Raw genomic sequence first — 22786 nt, 5'->3', positions numbered from 1 at the left:
CCTGGAGGAGGTATCTTCCCCCTCCTCCCTGTAGACTTCGGGTTCCCAGTGGTACTCCCTGCACCTAAGGCAGTAACACCTCTTGGCTGAAACTTAAAAGAGGAAGGGGCTACAAGGAAAGAAAAAGAAAAGGTTCCTGCAGGGAAAATAGTTTCAGGCAAGCATCTCAAAACCATTATTCCCACTGAACCCCTTTCCTCTGTGATTGTTGAGGAGGTAAATTGTGGACTGAAGCAGCTGGTGGCCTTCTGGTCAGCACCTGGGGTGGCTGTGCCAGAGACTGTAGCAGACACAGGGGGAAAACAAAGCCAAGAGATAGACAGCTTTCAGTCCTGCCTAAAACCCGGACCTGGATTTTTCATGTACATGTCCAGTAAATCCCTGCTTTTCCCCAAGCAAACTGGAGTTGACTTTTTTATCACTTGCTACCAAGAGTCCTGAGTAGCACAAGCCCATAGCACAGTGGCTGGCACATGGGTCCCTGCAAAATAGTAACTATTTTCATTGTTATTCACCTGATAGAGGTGCAAGCTATGCTCATTGATGACCAGAAAACAGAGCAGAAAGGAAAAAGTGCAGTGCCATTTGCTTGTAAGGCTGGTCTCCTGTTCTCAGCCTTTATCCTTTCTGCACATACATTTTGGCGCCCACAGAAGCTTAAAATTCACTGAAAGTCAAACCCTCCCATTGTGTAAAAATAGTCCCAGACTCACCCAAGTCATGAATATTCTGCCAGGCAGCACTTGCTGTGATTTTATGCAAGCAGCCCCTGCCTGGAGCAGCTGGGAGCAGGTGTCTGTCTTCAATTCAGTTTCAGTCCGTTGAGCACAAAAGCTGAGCAAATATTTGTACAGCGTCCTTTGTGCAGCTTTCCTGCACTGTAGACATAGGGAAACAGTGGGCTATGCCCCTACCTTTAAAGGGCTGATGAGGGGGAAGACAACTCATCTAGGATGGAGACTGAGGTAACTTAATGAAACCAGGGAGGCCCTGAGGTGTCCAGATGAGGTGGTTTATCAGCACCAGGTTCTAAGTTCCAAAGATCTGTGCTATCCACTACACTGCCTTCTGACAGAATTATAGAACCATACAAAACATTTCTTTTGTGCCCCCCATAATACGTACATTAAGAATTTTTTTGGCCATGCCCAATATGTACATTAAGATTTTTTTTTTTTTGGAGTTCCCATCATGGCTCAGTGGAAATGAATCTGACTAGGAACCATAAGGTTGCGGGTTCAATCCCTGGGTTAAGGATCCAGCGTTGCTGTGAGCTGTGGAGTAGTTCGCAGACATGGCTCCTATCTGGTACTGCTGTGGTGTAGACCAGCAGCTGTAGCCCTGATTAGATCCCTAGCCTGGGAACCTCCATATGCCACGGGTGCAGCCCTGAAAAGACAAAAAAAAAAAGAATTTTTTTTCTGGTCACACTTGTGGCATGTGGAAATTCCTGGGCCAGGGATCAAACCCACGCCACAGCAGCAACCCGAACCCCTGCAGTGATAACACCAGATTCTTAACCTACTGCATCACAGCAGGAATTCCGTGAATATTGTTATTCTTATTTAATGGCCTTGCCCCCAGCATATGGAAGTTCCTGGGCCAGGGATTGAATCTGAGCCACAGCCATGACCTACGCTGCGGCTGTAAGCAACATTGGATTGCTTTAACCAACTGTGCTGGGCCAGGGATTGAACCCTCACCTTTGCAATGACCTGAGCTGTTGCAGTTGGATTCTTAACACACTGCACCACAGTGGGAACTCCAAAATGTTATTTTAAAGTTCCATTTACTATGGATTTTGTTTCTCTGATTATAAAAGTACCCACTTATTGTGAAAAGACTAAGTACACCGAGATGAAAATTTTAATTACTCATAATAAGTTTGTGTCAAATACTATAATCAAACTAAGATTTAAAGCAAAAAGACAATCCCATGCTTGCTTCCACTCCACCACTGGCTACCCCAGGGCATCAGGGAAATAAATAATCCTGCAGAAAGTTAAAGTTCTTTTCTTAGGTGCTTTCAAAAATTCTGCGCTCTCCTTAACACGTGTTAAAAACTACTATTTGGGCCTCCCAGCTCCAGGGTGGTCTGTCCTCTATTACTTATGTATGCATGAATCACTGTATTTGCTACCAGCTGCAACCCCTTCTCCCCACTGCAGTAGGCTTATTATACAAGCCCCAGCCCCTCCTGAGAACAACCAGGGAGGGCAAACTCATTTTACTATCTATCTGGGTAAAATCTAATTAGAAAGGCAAATCTAGAAGAACAGAACACAAAATAACCACGTTAAATTTAAAAAAAGGGGGGGGGGAAGAGATGCCTTCAACCTTAAGCCAGCACACACACACACACACACAACTGAAGTAACTTGCTGAATCATAGATCTAAATATTCATTTTTACCCTCTAAACTCTGAGCCCAACCAAAAGATATGTCTAAGGAAAAAAGAAACAGGAGTTTCCTGGTGGCCCAGCAGGTTAAGGATGCAGCATTTTCAACTGCTGTGGCTAGGGTTTGATCCCTGGCCCAGGAACTTCCCCATGCTGTAGGCATGGCCAAAAAGCAAAAAAAAACAAACAAGCAAACACAAGATGAACTCCCACGAGCCTTATTTAGAAACGGTAAAACCACACCAAGGATTCCAATTGTCTATTTCATCTATGACAGTGTTGGAAACACATTTACAAAAATTGGATGAATGGCCCAGGAGCCCATACCTCTCTCATTTTACAATTAGAAACCAAAGAGAAAGGAGACAGGAGGACAGGAGGGATCTGGTAGAGATTTCTGTAATCTCAGGGCCACTTGGGGGACAAAAATGGGAGGTCGGCACCCATAAGAAACTTGGGACCCAGCTAACACCCAGACTTTGGGTTCACCTAGAACCCAAAACAGAAAAGATGGAAGCTGGGAAACAGCTTTTGAATGCTGAAAGAAAATCACTGGCAATATACAATTCTGTGCCCAGAGAAAATGAGGGACAGAGGGTAATTTGCCCCAAATCAATCACAGTAATGGAAAAGAATGTCCATTCTGCTCTGATTGTGTAGAGGGTCATATAAGTGTCAATTTATTTATTTATTTATTTTTGCCTTTTCTAGGGCCGCAGCACATGGAGGTTCCCAGGATAAGGGTTGAATCGGAGCTGTTGCTGCCGGCCTACACCACAGCTCACGGCAACGCAGGATCTATAACCCAGTGAGCAAAGCCAGGGATCGAACCCGCAACCTCATTGTTCCTAGTCAGATTCATTAACCACTGAGCCATGACAGGAACTCCCCATATAAGTGCAAATTAAGTCAACAGTGGTTTTCAACTCGGTCATATCCTCACTAATTTTTTTTCTGCTTTTCTACAAGTTATTGAATGGTTGGCATCTACAATATTTAATATAATCAATTTATTTCTCCTTTCAGATCTATTAATTTTTGCTTCATGTGTTTTTTTTATTAGAGTTGATTTACAATGCTGTGCCAATTTCTGCTGTACAGCAAAGTGACCCAGTCATACATACATATATACATTCTTTTTCTCATATTATCTTCCTTCATGTTCCAGCCCAAGAGATTGGATATAGTCCCCTGTGCTGTACAGTAGAACTTTATTGCTGCTTCATGTGTTTTTAAGCTTTTATTAGGTTCATAAATGTTTTAGATTTTTATGTTCACTTGATGAATTGCCCCTTTATTCCCCCCCCCTTTTTTTTTTTTTTGGTCTTTTGTACTTTTAGGGCCACGCCCACGGCATATGGAGGTTCCCAGGCTAGGGGTCAAATTGGAGTTGTAGCCGCCAGTCTATGCCACAGTCACAGCAATGCCAGATCTGAGCCACAGCTCACAGCAACACTGGATCCTTAACCCACTGAGCTGAGGCCAGGGATCAAACCTTCGTCCGCATGGATACTAGTCAAATTTGTTTCCACTGAGCCACGATGGGAACTCCAAAGTAATAAGTAAGCGTAAAGTTGTATAATGCTTTTTTATTCAATCTGACAGTCTGCCATTTACTTGAGGTATTTATTTTTAGTTAATGAGATTAATAATTTGATTGGGTTTAATGGTATCATTTTACTATTTGTTTTCTATTCGGGGTTTTTTGGTGGGGGTGTACTGGCAGCATACGAAAGTTCCCTGAGCCAGAGACTGAACCTGTGCCATAGTGACCCGAGCCACTGCAGTGACAACTCCAGATCCTTAACCTGTTAAGCCACAAAGGAACTCCTTGTTTTCTATTTGTCCCATTCTATTTTTTCCTTTTTTTTGCTTTTGTTTATCAAGGGTTTTGTTTGTTTTTTGTTTTTGTCTTTTTGCCATTTCTTGGGCCGCTCTCTCGGCATATGGAGGTTCCCAGGCTAGAGGTTGAATCGGAGCTATAGCTGCTGGCCTACGCCACAGCCACAGCAAAGTGGGATCCAAGCCATGTCTGCAACCTGCACCACAGCTCACGGCAATGCTGGATCCTTAACCCACTGAGCAAGGCCAGGGATGGAACCCACAACCTCATGGTTCCTGGTCGGATTCGTTTCTGCTGAGCCACAGCAGGAACTCCCATCGAGTATTTTTTTTAGGATCGCTTTTTACCTTCTTTGCTTATTTGTTGTATCTCCTTGTTTTTCTTAAATTTTCAGGGGTTGTATTCAGGTTATGGTATACATTTTTAGCTTTGCACAGTCATGCTCGTTTTATTTTACCACTTGATGTACAGTATAAGAAACCTATAGCCATATTCTTTGATTTCCCCTCCTGTCCTTTGCAATATGGTTTTCATATATTTTATGTCTACATTTGTTATAAACTCCATGATGTACTGTTATCACTTTTGTTTTAAACCATCAACTATCTTTTAAGGTGATTTTTAAAATAAGAAAAAGTCATTTTATACTTACTTACATATTAACCATTCCTGGTGCTCTCTGTTTCTTTGCATAGATCCACATTTCCATCTATTCTCATTTCCCTTTTGCCTGAAGGACTCTCTTTAACATTTCTTATACTATATATCTTGTAGTGATAAATTCTTCCAGCTTTCATATGTCTGAAAAAACACCTTGACTTCACCTTTGTTTCTGAATATTTTCACCTGGTATAGAATTCAAGGTTGACAATGGATTTCTTCCAGTACTTTAAAGAGGTTGCTACACTGTCTTCCGATTTGCATTGCTTCCTAGAAGAATCTATTGTCATTCTTGTCTTTTTTCCCCTGCTTGCTTTTGTAATTTTCTCTTTATCTCTGGTTTTAAGCGTTAGATGATCATTTGCTTTGATGTAGTTTTCCTCTTGTTTCCTCTGCTTGGGGCTTAGTGAGAAACCTATTCGCCTCCCTTTAGTGGGAGCTCAAAAGAGTCCAACCACACAAAAAACTAAATAAAGCACTGTCAGATCTAACTAATGTTGGATATAGCTACTCCCTCAATGACCAGAGCACCCAGCATATTTGCACACATTGTACAAGGAGCAAGGAGCAAAAATAGCCCTCACCTCTCGCTCCTCTCCCTCTTCCCTCTACCCATCATACCTGGCTCGATGACCCTGTCCCACTCCCTTGGATCCTCCCTGGGCTGCAAAATGGTGCAAAGCAGAGAAGTTGAGTTGAACTATCCACAGTCTGGGGTAGAGTGGAAAGCAAGCCTGGGACAGCTGGGGTGCTCCCTGCTATCTCAGAGAACCAAAGGTGGGATTGACCCAAGTCCCGTAAGGACAGGACAGGTGGGTGGGCAAAGAATGGAGAGGTTTCAAGAAGCTTCCAACCCTCATTGATTCATTTCTTGAGTGCCTAGGGCATGTCCAGCATCATGCTGGGTGCCTTGAAGACACAGTGAATCATCAAGGCCTGAGCAGCCTCCAGGGCCTGTCTGGGGAATCATCTGGTCAAACAAGCAACAGATCACAATGGGATCACTGTGGATTTGGCAGGGAAAAAAAACGTAATCTAATCCCATTTCACATAAGTGATAGAAGTGATAGCCTGGAGAGGTCCAGAGACCTGCAATGTGGTGGTCGAGTCTACATAGTATTATGGACCAGGGCTGGTTTCCCTTCCCCTGTTTTAGGTGTCTCATCAGTGCAGCCCTGCTCCACAGATCAAGAACCCGCTAGCTGGTCATGACATCATGATTCTTCACCAGGGTCTTCTGTGTGGGTCCCAGGTCCCTGTCCCAGGTCTGTACCATTCAGAGGTGGGTCCCACTCAGCTCCTGCTGCCTCATGTGGCTGTGACTTGTCACTGCAGTGGGCCTGTCAGCTTCTCAGACGGTAACGTGCTGAATCCCCCAGAGTGCCTTGCACATGCCTGGCAAGCAATAAATGTCTGGTGATCAAGTCTCTGTTAATGAAAGGCAACGACTTCATCAGTAAATATTGATGGATTTGAGACTCTGGCTCACTGTGGACAACAAGCCAGGGCTTTTGCCAGAGGAGGCAGGAAAGAATTCTCAATAAGCTGGATGTGTTCCAGTCCCTTACATGGACAAATCTGTAATTGATTCAGGGGGCTGTAAAGGAGGAGGAGGATCTCTGTTGTCATGGCGACTCTGAAAAAAAAATTTTTCAACGGCATCCCAGACATTGAGGCTCTGAAGTAATGGCCCTTTTGAAATTGAATCATAATAGTTCCGCCTGCCCTTGCTCAGTGGGTTAACGATCCGGCGTTGCCGTGAGCTGTGGTGTAGGTTGCAGACGCGGCTCGGATCCTGCGTTGCTGTGGCTCTGGCGTAGGCCGGTGGCTGCAGCTCCGATTCAACCCCTAGCCTGGGAACCTCCATATGCCGCGTGAGCGGCCCAAGAAATAGCAACAACAACAACAAAAAACAACAACAGAAAAAAGACAAAAAAAAAAAAAAAAAAAAAAAAAAAAAAAAAAAAAAAAAAAAATTATGAAATTGAATCATATTAATAAGATCTACCCGACTGAACAATGTGTTTGTTTGTTTCTTTATTTTTTTTTATTAGATGCATTATTAACTTGGCTAGCAGCAAGACCTTGTAAATGCAAAGTGCCCATTCAAGGAGAATACCACTTCCAGCATGGAATAAATAAGGCTGCAGCTCATTAATTCCACAGATCTCAGAGGATAAGGAATAAACTCTGTGAATGATGATCTTGGGTCGTAGATTCTTGAAGGGTCTAGGTTGTGTGTGGGTCGCTTCTCTTGAGTGAATCCTCAAAACGTGGGGCAGCCTACCCCACCCAGGCCATCAGACCAGGCTGATCAAGAGCATCAGAGGAAGTTGAGGAATGAACAAGAAAATTTCGCAGAAGTTCTACATTGTGCAAGAGAGGAATTGTAAGAATCTTGAATCTAACAGCTTTCCTGACCCATGTCACTTTTAAACATTGGATTTAGTAATATTTGGTGTTTATTGAGCAAGTAACATGGCAAATAGGCTCTTAAATGTCCCCCAATGATCCCCAGCTCCTGGTATTCACACCCTTGTGTAATCCCTTCACCTTCAGTGTGGGCAGGGCCTTACTTTTTTTTTTTTTTTCCCCTTTTAGGGCTGCACCCAGCCCTAAAAGGAAAAATTGGAGCTACAGCTGTGGGCCTAGACCACAGCTACAACAACGTGGGATCTGAGACTCATCTGCAACCTACACGACAGCTCATGGCAATGCTGGATCCTTAATCCACTGAATGAGGCCAGGGATTGAATCCGCATCCTCATGGATCTTAGTCAGGTTTGTTAACTACTGAGTCACGAAGGGAACTCCTGTCAGGACCTTACTTCTAACCAAATGAATATGGTAAAGAAGCTGAGGTGACACTTTTGAGATTACAGAAAAACGTAACTTCTGCCTTGTTAGCTGACTCACTCTCTCACTGGCTTTGATGAAACAAGATGCCATATAGTGAGCCACACTATGGAGAGACCCCCTGGAAAGCAACTGAAGGTGGACTCCAGCCAACATCCACGAAGGAACTTGGGCTCTTATCCCAAACAACCTACAAGAAACTGCATCCTGCCAACAACCATGTGAGCTAGGAAGTAGATTCTTCCCCAATCGCACCTGCAGATGAGACTCCACCCTTGGTCAACTCCTTGATTGCAGCCTCATGAGAAATCCCGGAGCAGAACTCAGCTAGGCCTTGCCTGAATTCTTGACCCACACAAATGCTGAGATAATAAATCTGTGTCGTTTTTAAGTCGCTACCTTTGTGATGAGTTGTTACACAGCACTAAATAACTAATACAAGCATCTACTGATGTTCTAAATGCCATGGACACGCTGGTGGACAAGACAGTTTGCCGCCCTGGTGGACATTCCCTTCTAGTGGGGGAGACAGACAATAAGTAAATCAATAAATAACTGTCGTGAAGAAAAGGAAATTAAGGCAAGGGAATGGAGGAGGTACATGGTATGTTAGAGAGGGCTGATGAGTAAGGCCGTCTGTAAGGGGCAAGCATTGGAGCAGAGAACTTAGGAAGTGAGTGTATCAGAAGGAGCAGCATTTCAGTCAGAGGGAGGGAAAGTCCAAAGGTGCTGGTGTGGATCAAGCTTGGCAGGTTGAGTCCCTGTGAGTATGGGGAGTACTGTCACAGCTGAGCTCAGAGTTAGTGTGGTCAGATCATAGCTGCCCCTGCAGGGGGGGCTTTGCTTATATTCGCCCAGTGGGAGGACACACCTGAGCCCTCTGAGCAGGTGAGTGACATTATTTGACCTGTGAAGAAGAGCCTCTGGAAGGATGATCCTCATCCAATACCCCCAATATGAATTGCCTGGAAAATGACAAAGAGCATCTCATCTATTTTTCCTCAGGGATTCTCCCAGCAGTCCTGTGGAGTAGATGGGGCAGGTATAGGCATTCCTCCCCAACTCTGCATTCCTCTTGTTCTAAAGGCTGATCTATGCGGTTGGATTCCTGAGTCCTTTTTCCACACTCAGGAGCCCCGTTAGAATGGTGAATCCAGTCATGACTTGGGGATCCTCAAAATAATATGAGAAAGACTTTGAATATTTGCATGAAGGATAAGGCAGATAAAGAACAATGCCTCTCAGAGGCACAGTATTTGCAGCAGGGCAAGTGGATGTACAGGAATCTTTTTAATTTACAGGTATCTTTTTGAATTTTCAGAGAAAGAAGATCCTGAAAACATTTTTTGTGACTTAATTACATAGGGCATGTTACTGCTAACCTAAGATGCTTCAAATGCTATTAAGATGGTATTTTTGAGTGTTCTTTAAGATGCTACATAAATATATTAGAAGTTTTATATATTCACATACATTATTAATCCTTCAACCCTAGAGTTTTGTAAGGTTTGAATTCCACACATATAATATTTTTGTTAAGTAAGTATAAATCTCAGATTTGAAATAGAAATCTGTACTATCTCTTTCAAGAGGTTAAGTGAAGAACCTCTATGTTTTCTTAGTGGGTCCTGTTGGCTTGGGCCACAGGAGAAGGGACGGGCTGCAAACCTATCACAGTGGAAAACAGGTAAGTGAAACCTCATCCTACCCTCCATCCATCCCTTAATTCATTCAACACATCCATTCACTCATCTGTCCATGCATGCAATCATCTGTTCCTCCACACATCCATCCATTCATCTATGAATTCATTTATCCATCCATCCATCCATCCATGCATCCAGTATTTAATGAGCACTAAACAGAGCAAAACATTGTAATAGAAAACTGGAGATGAGGCAGCCATGGCCTCTGTCTTCACACAGTCTAATCTTTGTTCTCCACACAAAGTTGGATACCTTCCCTAAAGCACTATCTCCTCCACTGATCTGAAGCTTTTATGCAATCCCACATCTCAGTCTTGCTCCCCAGTCTCGGGGAAGCAGCATCCAAGAGATTCCCTCAAAGCATCTCAGAGATGGATGGATGTGGTCAGAAGTACACGGAGGTACACGGAGTTCCCGTCATGGCTCAGTGGTTAACAAATCTGACTAGGAACCATGGGGTTTTGGGTTTGATCCCTGGCCTCGCTCAGTCGGTTAAGGATCCAGCATTGCTGTGAGCTGTAGTGTAGGTCACAGACGTGGCTCGGATCCTGCGTTGCTGTGGCTCTAGCATAGGCCATCAGCTACAGCTCTGATTAGTCCCCTAGCCTGGGAACCTCCATATGCTGCAGGTGCGGCCCTAGGAAAGACAATGACAAAAAAAAAAAAAAAAAAAAAAAGAGAAAGAGAATCTAGTACAAAGTTCTTCTGGTGCCTAATTTATGGGGAAGCTCTTTTGGTACCAATACTAATAGCACAAAGCCTTCTGAAATAAATATTCACGTGCATTGAGTAATTATGATGTGTTGGCAGGACTGATGAGTATATTCTTATTTTCAAAAAGTACATGGTTCTTTCTAGGTCCTGCTCCTCTACTGCTCCTGCCCTAAACTTTAGATGTGTTCCCCAAGGTGAACTTCATGACCTTTACCTTTACATGCCCTGAATGATCTCACCCACTCCTTTTATCAAACCTGAATTCTGGTTCAGCCAGATTTCCTAAGCTCTTGACTTGTGTGTCGTCCTGCTGGGCTCACAATGTTCCAGAGAGGATGGAAACTCAGCGTGTCCTAGACCAAATTCTTAAGGTAAGCACAACAGCAAGATCCCAGAACCCTGAGATCGGATGAATAAAATCCACAGGAATGTCTCCTGGGCTGACCAGAGTAGCACAGAGAGGCTATAGCTAATGCAGGGACATGAACCCAGACCAAGAGGCAGGCAGCAGAGAGAAGGCAAGGGGCAGAGAAAACCAGGGGCTCAGGGAGAAAACTATGTTATGGTCCAAGCATGTGGATAGAGGGTTCCTGGGCAGACCTGCCATAGAGGGACCTCGGCCATGGGGTGGGAAGTTATATTTTCGGACCCTCTGGTTCACGGTCCATTCTTGCTAAGCAGCTGAATGCTTAAAATATTAATCTTCTTAGTACACTGACACCTTCAGAACCGTCCTGACTCCAGATCAGGACCCCACTCTGTGAAGATACCCCTCTCCTGGGGGGGAGGGACATCAGACTCCTATGAGTGTGGTTAGTGTGAGTCAGATGCTGACAGACATCATTCTGAGGACCCCAGGCCAGCTGGGGCCTGCACTCCAGGCCTGTGGCCTGGAGAGGCACTATCTATTTTGTCTGCTATTAATGACATCCAACAGATCCACATTAGTACAGATGGACATGACTACCTTCTTGCTGTGATTCCCAGGACTACTGGTTCTGGCATTTCCCTTATTTACTCGATAACTCCTGACAGTTCACTTGCAGGAGCCATCACTCCAGTGGCTAAGGTTTCTATGCTGTTTTGCACCTGAGTATAAATCAGTTCAGTTTGGGGAGCATGTGCTAAAGAGAAATAGCTACTCCTCGATGCAGAAATTCCTATGTATATACGCAAGAGAAATGAGTGCATATATCCAGCGAAAGATGTGTATATGAATGTTCCTCATAATCTTTTCCATTATAGCAAAAACCCCAAATTCTATCGCTAGAAGAATAGATTAAAAACTGTGGTATCCATACAATAAAATATTACACAGCAGTAAAGAAGAATAAAGTAGTAATATGTGCAGCATTCATCTAATATAAGATTCATATATATCTTACAGACATATAATGAGTGAAAAAAAGTCAGACACAAAAGGCTCCATATACTATCATTCCATCCATATGAAGTTTAAGAACAGGTAAAACTGACAGTAAGAGAGATCAGAGGAGAGGTGACCACTTAGGACTAAGAAGTGGCCCAAAGGAAACTTGGGAGGGGGTGCTGGATATATATTTTATCACGATCTGGGTGGTGGCTACATGAAAGTATTCATATACAAAAATTCATTGGCTATCCATTAAAAATGTACACATTTTAAAACATTTACTTCAAGTCACAATTCAAGTCACACTTTAACGTCAAAAAAGAAAACAAGGGAGTTCCCATTGTGGTGCAGCAGAAACGAATCCAACTAGTATCCATGAGGACGCAGGTTTAATCCCTGGCCTCGCTCAGTGGGTTAAGGGCCCGGCGTTGCAGAGAGCTGTGGTGTAGTCAGCAGCTGTGGCTTTGATTCGACCCCTGGCCTGGGAACTTCCCTATGCCTTGGTTGCAGCCCTAAAAAGCAGGAAAAAGGAAGAAAGAAAAAGAGAAAGGAAACAAAAATAGGGCAAATTTGAAAGTACAAACTTAATCCTGAGCAGGGTATTCCTTGAATCCAAAGAGAACAAGTGGTTTAATCTCTCATGCAGACTCTAATCCAGCTACATTTTTCTTAAGGGGCAGATAGTAAATGTTCCCACCTTTTGGGCCAGCTCTGACACAATTACGCACCTCTGCCCTAATAGCAGGAAAGCAGTCACAAACAGTAAGTAAATGAGTGGAAGGGATTGTGTACCAATAAAACTTTATTACAGAAAGAGGAGCAGATTCACAAACATAGAGAACAGACTTGTAGTTGCCAAGGGGGAGGGGGTGATTGGGAGTTTGGGGTTAGTGATATAAGCTATTACATACAGAATGGATAAACAACAAGGTCCTACTGTGCAGCACGGGAATTATATTCAATATCCTATGGTAAGACCAGACGCTATAAAACTCTTAGGGGAAAACATAGGCCAAACACTCTCTGACATAAACGACAGCAGCATCTTCTCAGATCCACCTATCAGAGTATTGACAATAAAAAGAAAAATAAACAAATGGGACCTAATCAAACTGAAAAAGTTTCTGCACAGCAAAGGAAACCCTAAACAACACAAAAAGACAACCCACAGAATGGGAGAAAATCTTTGCAAATGAATCAACTGACAAGGGATTCATCTCAAAATTTATAAACAACTTCTGCAGCTCCATACTAAAAAAACAAACAACCCCATCAAAAAATGGGCCGAAGATCTATTTAGACAGTTCTCCAAAGAAGACATACAGATGGCCAAGAAACACGTGAAAAGATGTTCAGCGTCACTCATTATTAGAGAAATGCAAATCAAAACCACTCTGAGGTACCACCTTACACCAGCCAGAATGGCCATCATCAAAAAGTCCATAGGAGTTCCCGTCGTGGTGCAGTGGTTAATGAATCCGACTAGGAACCATGAGGTTGCGGGTTCGATCCCTGGTCTTGCTCAGTGGATTAAGGATCCGGCGTTGCTGTGAGCTGTGGTGTAGGTCGCAGACACGGCTCGGATCCCACGTTGCTGTGCCTCTGGCGTAGGCTGGCAGCTACAGCTCCGATTGGACCCCTAGCCTGGGAACCTCCACATGCCAAGGGAGCGGCCCAAGAAATGGCAAAAAGACCAAAAAAAAAAAGTCTACAAACAATAAGTGCTGGAGAGGGTGTGGAGAAAAAGGAACCCTAGTACACTGTTGGTGGCATTGTAAATTGGTGCAACCACTGTGGAAAGCAGTATGGAGATTCCTCAGAAAACTGAACATAGAACTACCATTTGATCCAGCAATCCCACTTCTGGGCATCTATCCAGAGAAAACCACGACTCAAAAAGACACATGTACTCCAATGTTCATTGCAGCACTATTTACAATAGCTAAGACATGGAAACAACCTAAATGTCCATCCACAGAGTGGATCCAGAAGATGTGGTACATATACATAATGGAATATTACTCAGCCATCAAAAAGAATGAAATACCAGCATTTTTTAGCAACACGGATGGACTTAGAAACTATCATGCTAAGTGAAGTCAGACATACAATGAGACACCAACATCAAATGCTTTGACTGACATGTGGAATCTGAAAAAAGGACAGACGGAACTTCTTTCAGAACAGACGCTGACTCACAGACATTGAAAAACTTATGGTCTCCAGAGGAGACAGTTTGAGGGGTGGGGGGATGTGCTTGGGTTATGGGATGGAAACCTGTGAAATCAGATTTTTATGATCATTATACAACTACAGATGTGATAAATTCATTTGAGTAATTTAAAATAAATGAATAAATTAATTTAAAAAATATATCCTATGGTAAGCCATAGTGGACAAAAATATATATACATATTTTGTCTTTCTTTAGGGTCGCCCCTGCAGAATATGGAGGCTCCAGGCTAGGGATGGAATTGAGCTGTAGCCACTGGCCTATGCCACAGCCATAGCAACACAAGATCTGAACCATCTGCGACCTACACCACAGCTCATGGCAACATCAGATCCTTAAAGCTCTGAGCAAGGGCAGGGATCGAACCCACGTCTTCACAGATCCTCGTTGGGCTCATTAACCACTGAGCCAAGACAGGAACTCTGCCTGCCTTCTTTTGATGCCCACATGTAACCACTGTTGGAAGACTCCCAACTTGCATGCATTGATTGGGGACCTACAAATTAACTGAGAAAAGACAGGCTAACAGGAGAAAAGACAAGGTTTACTTTCACACATGAAAGCAGAAGCACCCAGTAATGGAAAAACTCACAGAATAGTCCAAAGTAAAGTTGATATAGATGTCAACTTAACAAAAGTGGGGGGCAGGGCTTAGGGTTTCGGTGGGAGAGTATGGGAAGTTCTGCTGTGCTTTTCCATACTATGGGTTGGGGCGTCTGTCTTGGCAGTTGAGATCATGAGAAACCCCCTCGGAGGGGACTTATGGGCAGCTGTGTTTTTAGGAGGCTCTGTTTTAGTCAGATAAGGTTTCTTTCTGCTCCTTCTGTAGCTCAAATGTTTTTTATTTATTTATTTATGTCTTTTTAGGACTGCATCCGCGGCATATGGAGGTTCCCAGGCTAGGGGTCGGAGCTGTTGCCACATGCCTACACCACTACCACAGCAACACCAGATCTGAGCCACATCTGCGACCTACACCACAGCTCATGGCAACGTCGGATCCTTAACCCACTGAGAGAGGCCAGGGATTGAATCTGCAACCTCATGATTCCTAGTCGGATTTGTTTCTGCTGCACCATGACGGGAACTCCAAACGTTTCCATTTAAAATAATCTTTATACCAACTCTGGAGGATCTGAGAGGGTTGCCACACCACTTATACAAAGCATTGTGGGCTGGCAGATTTTACTGATCTGGAGACCAATGGGTTTACATAACAGGAGGGCAAACAACCTAAAAGTGAACAGTAGAATTTTCTATTGGTAAAACTCCCTCAGCCGCTTTTGCCAATTACAGAACATCTCCTGCCTACCACTCTCCCTTGGCTTCTGCTCTGCCTTCATTCCCAGCCCAGCAAAGGGTAACACCCCAATCCCCTTTTTCAGAGCAGTGTAGCAGTCTCCAGCCTCTACACAGACATTGCCCCAGGCTTCCCTTTATGTGGCCAAAGACTCCATATAGGCAGCTCTACAGTGGACACTTCCCTGTGGGTCCCTGCCCTGCCTGGTCTCTGCCAGGAGGAGGGGAAGGAGAGAAATTCCTTCCCTGCCTCCCCCAACTTCAAAGCCTCTTTCAATTTTATCTTCAGTCTCCAGCTGCTGCCCTACCTTTCCCCTGTTGTTCCCAGCCAAGGTCTGGAAAAAGTCACCTCTACTCACGGTCCAGGCATCCCCAGCCCCGGCTCTCTGGGGTCTCCACTCCACCGGAACCTGCTTGGTTTACACCACGGGGCGGGACGACCTCTCAGCATCCCCGCTCCGCTCTCCCCGCGGGGTTCCCTGCTGAGAACGCGCCCTGCGCTCCAGACCGGTTCCTCCTCTTCTGGCTCTGGGACCTCGCCCAGGTCCCGATGGCTTCCCTCCAGCATCTCATCTCCTCCCCTCGGGTCCTCCCTCTCCCCCAACCCCGTCCTACTCTCCAGGCGTCTTCTGACTCTGGGTACTCTTGTTGAGCAAGACTGGTGTCCTAACCGTCATTTCCAAGGTCACGCCTTTTCCTGGAAAGTTCTGGCATCTTGGAGGTGATTATATCAGGGACTGCCGGTTGCATCTATTCTCCCCCTTTTAACCTAGTGACAGGTCCCCGATACTTACCTGGGTACGTGGTTGTCCGCAGTAAAGACGGTATTTCTCAGCCTCCCTCGCTTGTGATAGTGGCCACGTGACTTGGTTCTGTCAGGTGGATGCAAATGAGCTATGGGGGACATCTGAGAAGAGTACTTAAAAGAAGCTCGCTTCGGGGTGTGGGGGGATTATGGGATGGAAATCCTGTAAAATTGGATTGTTATGATCATTATATAACTACAGTTGTGATAAATTCATTTGAGTAATAAAAAAATCAGTAAAAATTAAAAAAATTGAAAACAAAAGAAGCTCACTTCACTTGGGGTCACCTCCCCTCTGCCTTTCCTCCTTCCTTCTTTTCACTGACCGGATGGCGATGTGATTCCTGACTCCATTGCCATCTTGGATCACGAGGTGATTTCAAGGGTGGGGGTCAAAGTGGTCCACGGAAAAGATGGGAGCAGCCTGGTCCTGGTCCTGGTCCTGGTAACTTGATACCCTGCTTCAACACCTTCTTGTATGCCCATATGGACTTCTTTTATAGGAGAAAACTAACACACAAAACAGAACGCGGTCATGTGTTTAAGCCACTGTTCAATCTCTTGAGTCTGAAAATCAGCAGGAATCCTGATACAGTTTTTCTTCTCCTCCTGCCCATTAAGAAGTTGATGTGTCTTTTTCAAGGAAAGTTTTGTCCGGATATATGACCAAGAGTGGGATTGCTGCATTATAAGGTAGTTCTATATATAGTTTTCTTAAGGCACCTCCATACTGTTTTCCATAGTGGTTGTACCAATTTACACTCCCACCAACAGAAGATTGACAGAACACTGTAAATAAGCTATAATGGAAAAAATAAAAATCTTTATTAAAAAAAAAAAGAAGTTGATGACTTTCTCCCTTCCTAAACTTGCTCCTCCTCCTCTCTGTCCTGCCATCCCCCTCCCTCCCTGCTCCCTTCTTGGCTCCCCCCTTGCCCACCCCAGAAACGGGGGTGTCACGTTCCATCCCCCCATCTCCTTACACCCACCCAATGATCAAATTCCATTGTGCCTACCTCCTCACAGGATCTCAGGATGTGCACTGCCTCTAGGCCCTGGTTCAGGCCACCATAAACAATCACTCTGCAACCACCCATAGACCTCAGGGTCCCGGGGTGCTGGGAAACTGCTGAATGCAAGCAGTGATCCTGGAAGCTAAGCCCAAGACAAAAGGGGAGACAGGAGGTGAGGGTGCCTGGTGGTGGATGGAAGGGGGAGGAGCCCCTGAAGGGATGTGAGGCCCCAGGGGACAAGCCCCATCTGCCCACCTCTTCCTTCCAGGGCCAGCCAGCTGGAATGGTGTCACAGGCAAGAGAAGAGCCAGGTCAGATCCCACCATTTGCTTTTTAGATCTGCTGCAGCAGGTCCTTCCTGGGGACTTCCCTCTTTTCCCCCAAAGTCTCTCCAGCTACTTCTTCTTGGGGATACTTAATTATCAACTCACAGGCCATGTGAGTGGAGGGTAGGTAAGGGTGGCCAGGGCCCCCAGGCATGGCCAGGTTTAATCTTCCATCCATTAGTTACCTGCTATGTGCCTGGCACTGTACTGGGAGCCTCCAATATCCTTTGGGAGAGTTTTTCATGCCTATTTTGTAGGTGGGACCCTGGGACTCAGAGGGTGAAGTGACTTGCCCAGGGCAGCCAGGGGAGCACTGCTCCAAAGGAACAAGCTAGAGACTGGCGCTGGGTCTGACTCCAAATCCCTGCTCCCCCACCCCTCCCATGCTGGCTCACCAATTATCCTAAGCCCGGATAAGGATCTCCATCACCTGCAGAGCTCTTAAAGTCTTCTGGTTCTAGGGCCGAACTCCAGAGATTCTGCTTCAGTTGTTTTGGGCTAGAGCTGGAGAGTTTGTGTTTTCACACGTCTCCCAGGTGCCCTGACACTCAGCAGGCTTAGGACTGGCCCAGCACCAGATGTCCCACGGTCTCTTAGTGATAGAAGCTGCTGAGCCTCCTGGTGCAGCAGGGAGGGGAACCACTTGGGGTCCTGCCAGGTATGAAGAGTTGTTCTCATTAGTAGCCCAGCAGGGCTTGCTGAAAAGTGCAGGTGCCAGGAGACAGCTGTGTCCCCCCCCTTTTTTTAATTCCTCCCCAGTACTGGGCTCAAGGATTGTTGCTTTGAATTCCTTGTGTATTTCACCAGATTTGGTCATTCTTCTTTCCATCCCCCCTAGGCAAAGAGGCCAAATTAAGCTGCTATGAATAGCATCTGCCCACATCAGCCCCTGTTTGAACATTTTCATTGGCTCTCTCCATCAAGAGGGCCCAGGTGAAGCTCCCAGCCCCAAGATGGTCTGCCTTGATCTTCTGCACCTGCCATCTCTCTGGCTGATCTTCTTAGTGAAGATGCTGGAGACCTTTGCTCTGCTTCCTCCCCTCCCTGATCTTGAATACCCCCCAAAGCCCTTTTTGACTCCACAGAGCCCCCCACCCCCAGATTAAATATCCCCTCCTCCAGGGGGAACATATGGAGGTTCCCAGGGGACACTTGCTGTTGTTTACGTCTCAGGTTCTGCTGCGTCCTGTGACATCCACACGTGTGTCCTACCAACAGGAACAGAGATAACTTTTATTTTTTTTTGTCTTTTTTTGCTATTTCTTGGGCCACTCTCGTGGTATATGGAGGTCCCCAGACTAGGGGTCGAATCGGAACTGTAGCTGCCCGCCGACGCCAGAGCCACAGCAACACAGGATCCGAACCGCGTCTGCGACCTACACCCCAGCTCAAGGCAATGCCGGATCGTTAACTCACTGAGCAAGGCAGGGATCGAACCTGCAACCTCATGGTTCCTAGTCAGATTCGTTAACCACTGCGCCACGACGGGAACTCCAGAGATAACTTCTCAAGGTCATTGCCTGGTCTTGAATGTCCTCAACTCGGCATCTGCATTCCCCAGCTGTGCTCCAAGCCCTGGATTTTCCTAACAAGCTCCTTTCCCCTCCTTCCCTTGTCCTTCAAACTTACCTGTCCTGTGGCCCTTTACTCTGCCATAAAATCAATAAGCCAGTTTGTAATAATCTAATCATGCTATTTAATTATTCATTTTTTATTACAAGAGCTAAATTTTACATCGCACTGCCCTTTTTTAGGTGTTTTGCTTCAGTTATTTTTCACAAAGCCTCTCAGAGATGGGTGTATTACCCATTTTACTGATGTGGAAACTAACATTCAGGAAAGTTAATAGATGTGCCCAAGGTCCCAAAGCCGGCAACTGAAGGAGGAGGCAAGCGAGGTCCAGGCAAGGCCTGTTCAATCATTTTCTTAGGACAGACTCCTTTCCTGCTCTGCAGTGTTAACAACAACCGCTAGATGGCATCGCGGGGCAGCTGCGAGCCCGGCTGGCCTGGATGGAACATAGATGGGCTGCTGAACCTGTGGTGCCTACATTCACCACCAGGGGGCAGGCAGGGGAAAGAAATGGCACATGGGGGACCCCGTAAGGGGCGTTTTCGCCCCTAGACTATAGAATCCCCTTGTCAAATGGCTAGTGAACTCCATTATTTTAAGGCTTGGCAAGAACACAGAAGCTCACTGATTGTTTTAGTTATTCTAAACATTACAAGTTCCAAAATATGTCATTGAAATCTTCCTTGCCTATTACTGAAGCCACATGGCCTAAGCAGAACTTTAATCTTTCTGTTAACTTAAAGGTATTAGAATGATTGGTAGAAAGAACAGAACCCACTCTGCAACATCCTGGCTTGGGCAACAAAGATAATCACCATTAATTGTCTCCTGTGTACTGGTGCCTTATCTCATTTACTCTTTACATGTTCTGGGAGGTGAAGTAACTTGCCCAAGTTTACACAGAGCCAGGATTTCAACCCCAACGGATCCAACTTCAGAGCTTCTTAACCTCTCTGGGCCTTAGGTGCCTCATCTGTTAAAGGGGCATAATTATAATAATACCTGTCCCAGTGTTGATCATGTATGTGAAATGCTTCAGAGAGGGAATGGATGAAGTCAAGGATGGTGGTTTCCTGAGATCTGTCACAGAGTGGATTCTAAAACAGGTCCCCAAGAACAGCCTCCCTTCTCTAGCAACAATAACATTAGAAATTCTGGAGGCAGGTGTTTCCATATCTTATGTACACAAGAAACTGAGGCCAAAAGGGGCATGAGATTTGGCTGAACTCTCTGAACTGGGTTGAGTTCTGCAGCAGTCATGCTGGTGGAGAAGGGGACATCCAGACAAGGGAGTGGCACACAGCCAGGGCGGAATGGCAGGGGGAATTAGCACTGGAAAGGGTTAGGGATAGGTCAAAGACTCAATGGGCAGTTTCCCTGCCCCTCTCAGCAGATTGCTCCAGGCCCCTCCCCCACCAACCGCCTCCTCTGACCTAATTGTCTCTACTTCCAGACTCTTTCTGGCTTCTAACTAAGGCTTCTGCTTTTATCACTGACATGCAATTGCTCTCCCATCCCCCTGCTGCTGGGTTTGGAGACCCTGTTTTTTGGGCTAGCCGCTCAGGCCCCAACAATTCTGCTGCATGGCTTCCTCCTCGGCTCTGACTCAGATCTTGGGAACATGGTGTCCTGAAAACTGTCACTACCCACATGGTGGCTTTGTGCCTCTTCCTCCAACAGACACAGCCTTGGGCCAGAGTTCACAGATAAGCAAGTGGAGTGCTGACTGCACTTCAGTCACACTCGCCTTTTAGTGGGGAGCCTTTGCACAGTGCTCAACCTGCACAACCGTACATGGTAATCCTGATGCTTAAGAACCTGCCTGACTTTCTGCTCAGACTGGGGTGGAGGGGGCACCTTGAGAACAAAGACACTGTTGTATTCATCTCTGACACCCCAGTGCCCAGGAACAGGGCCTGGCACTCAGTGGGATGAGTGATAACCTCACATCCATGTCCTCCAGCTCAACTGCCAAAGTAAGAGCAAGTTATACTTGCCTGAGTGTGCTGGGGCTAAACCTCAGTCTCTAGCTCTCCCTGGCTTGGGCTGGGGCACCCTATTTCTGCCCTCCAGTGGGACCCAGTCTAGGCAAGTATCTGAAGCTGGAGGTGGGGAGTAGTCTGTGAAATTCTTTCCCCAAAGGAAGATCTGCACCCCTCAGCCACGGAGGGATAAGGGACAGGCACTGCTGTGGGGGAGCTCTAACCAGGGTGGGGATATATGAGGTGGATGATGAGAACGAGTAATGAATGATTCAAAGCCACATTTTAGGGCAAGACCCTGAAGTTCAGGTCTCCTAGACTCCACCAGTGAGTGTATCCACTGAGCTTGGGGCCCCTGGGAGCCTGGGGTGAGACTGTACCACCTGCTGCCAGCTCAAGGGCTCTTTGAAATTACCTGTTTCATCTTAAAAACTCATGAGAATTTTGCACTCTACTTCTGGGCGTGTTTTAACGTAACGTCATGTGTTAAACTTCTTTCTGTGAGAAAAACAGAAGCTGCAGAGAGATGCCTGAGTTTCCCGGTGACTCCACATTCTGCCAGCACAGTCTTGGTGTTAGAGACAGCCCTTCTGTTGTTTCTCCTGCCCTGCCCCGCCCTCTCCTTTTCTGGTACCAGTGGCTCAGTTTCCCTTTTGGGGGAATCATCCCTCCCCACTTTCTGTCCATAGCCTGCCCTCTGTTCCCTGGGGGGAGGACCCCTAAATCAGGACACATCCCCCTGAGACCAGTGGTTGCTTCAGGAGTGAACACGTGGCTCAAGTTTGAACCAATGAGCATCAGCCTGAGGACTCAGCTGCTACTACTGGAACAGAAAAGGCCTCTTCCAACTGGGATGGCTCAACTGCTTTGGGAGATAGCCTGGAAGATTTGGGGCCTTCTAGTGGAGAAAAGCTGCCTAGGAATGGATCAATGCAAAGGACAGCAGCGCTGAAACATGGAAAGAGGCAAAGTCCCAACGGGCTGTGTAAGCCCCTGGATCTGGCTATACCTGAAGCCATATAATTTTGGGGTTACATTGGTTTGCCTTAGGTTTCTTCCACTTATAACCAACAGAGTTCTGACTAATTCAACCAGTGGACACATGCCCCAGTTTGGAGGCCCAGGCTTACTGGAAAGAATTTCAGAATTTTGGCATGGAAGCCAAAAGACTGGATTTGGGCCCCAGCTTTCCCACAAACTTGGTATGTGATTTTAAGGGTTGGATTAGGTCATCTCCAGGGTTTCTTCCAATGGTAAGATCTTCCGCCTAAAAATCTTGCATAAATTTAATGAAAGGCAAATTTACCCTAGACTTGGGTTGGGACTCCTGGGCTGCAAATCTGGAGATTCTGACTCTGTGTCTGGGTAGGGCTTAGAAATCTGTATTTTTAACGCAAAATCCAGGTGGTTTTGATTCGTAGCCAGATTGGAAAACCACGCCAATTCTTAAATTCTTAAATTCTTCTTCCTGAGGCAGCCGGTTAAAGGTTCATCCGATAAGAATTCACTGGGTACCCCCATGTGTCAGTGGCACCTTCTTCTGACAATGGCCTTCTTGTTGGGTGGGGAGGACAACCTCCATCCTCACGCTGGACTTCTGTACAACCCTAGAGCTGGCTCCAAGAAAGAACATACATCACTGGCGACACACTTCCTCAGTCATTCATTCGCTTCGTGAATGGCATTTAAAACTTTTATTGATGAATAAGCTATTCACTGTCCACTTGGTTCATTTATAAACGGCAAGAGGTGAACGCATGCATTTATGTCGCAGTTGCCATTGACGTCTCAGTTAAGACCTTAACAAGGCCCTGCCATGGCAACCGTAACCCCCACATTACTCGAATTCAAATGGCTTATTATCAAGATAAACATTTATTTTATTAAGGTATGCAATATGAGTGTCATATTTTATACATGGTTACTTGCAGCAAAGTTCAGCTCGAGGCCAACACCATATTGAATTATTTAACACCATTTCTCCCTGGGTTATTAAAAAGTTCAG

At 45.7% G+C, this 22786-nt stretch overlaps 1 protein-coding gene and 1 long non-coding RNA gene across 2 annotated transcripts in view; both read right to left on the bottom strand.

Moving 5' to 3' along the window:
- Window positions 1-16551, bottom strand: part of PXYLP1 (2-phosphoxylose phosphatase 1) — a 98050-nt gene extending 81499 nt beyond the window's left edge. The window contains exons 1-2 of the mRNA XM_013982091.2: window positions 16162-16551; window positions 15878-16051 (exon numbers count right to left, since the gene is read on the bottom strand). The gene's annotated coding sequence lies outside the window, so the exon portion shown is untranslated. The remainder of the gene's footprint in view (window positions 1-15877; window positions 16052-16161) is intronic.
- On the bottom strand, window positions 16630-18486 carry LOC106505704. The gene is made up of 3 exons (XR_001300351.2): window positions 17623-18486; window positions 16905-17043; window positions 16630-16688 (listed from the first exon to the last, which is right to left on the bottom strand). It is a non-coding gene; the product is annotated as an uncharacterized LOC106505704 (long non-coding RNA).

This window comes from Sus scrofa, chromosome 13, assembly GCF_000003025.6.
Source record: "Sus scrofa isolate TJ Tabasco breed Duroc chromosome 13, Sscrofa11.1, whole genome shotgun sequence".
Taxonomy (NCBI): Eukaryota; Metazoa; Chordata; class Mammalia; order Artiodactyla; family Suidae; genus Sus; species Sus scrofa.
The sequence above is the reverse complement of the archived record's forward strand: the minus strand, read 5'-3'. Positions and strand labels throughout refer to the sequence as shown.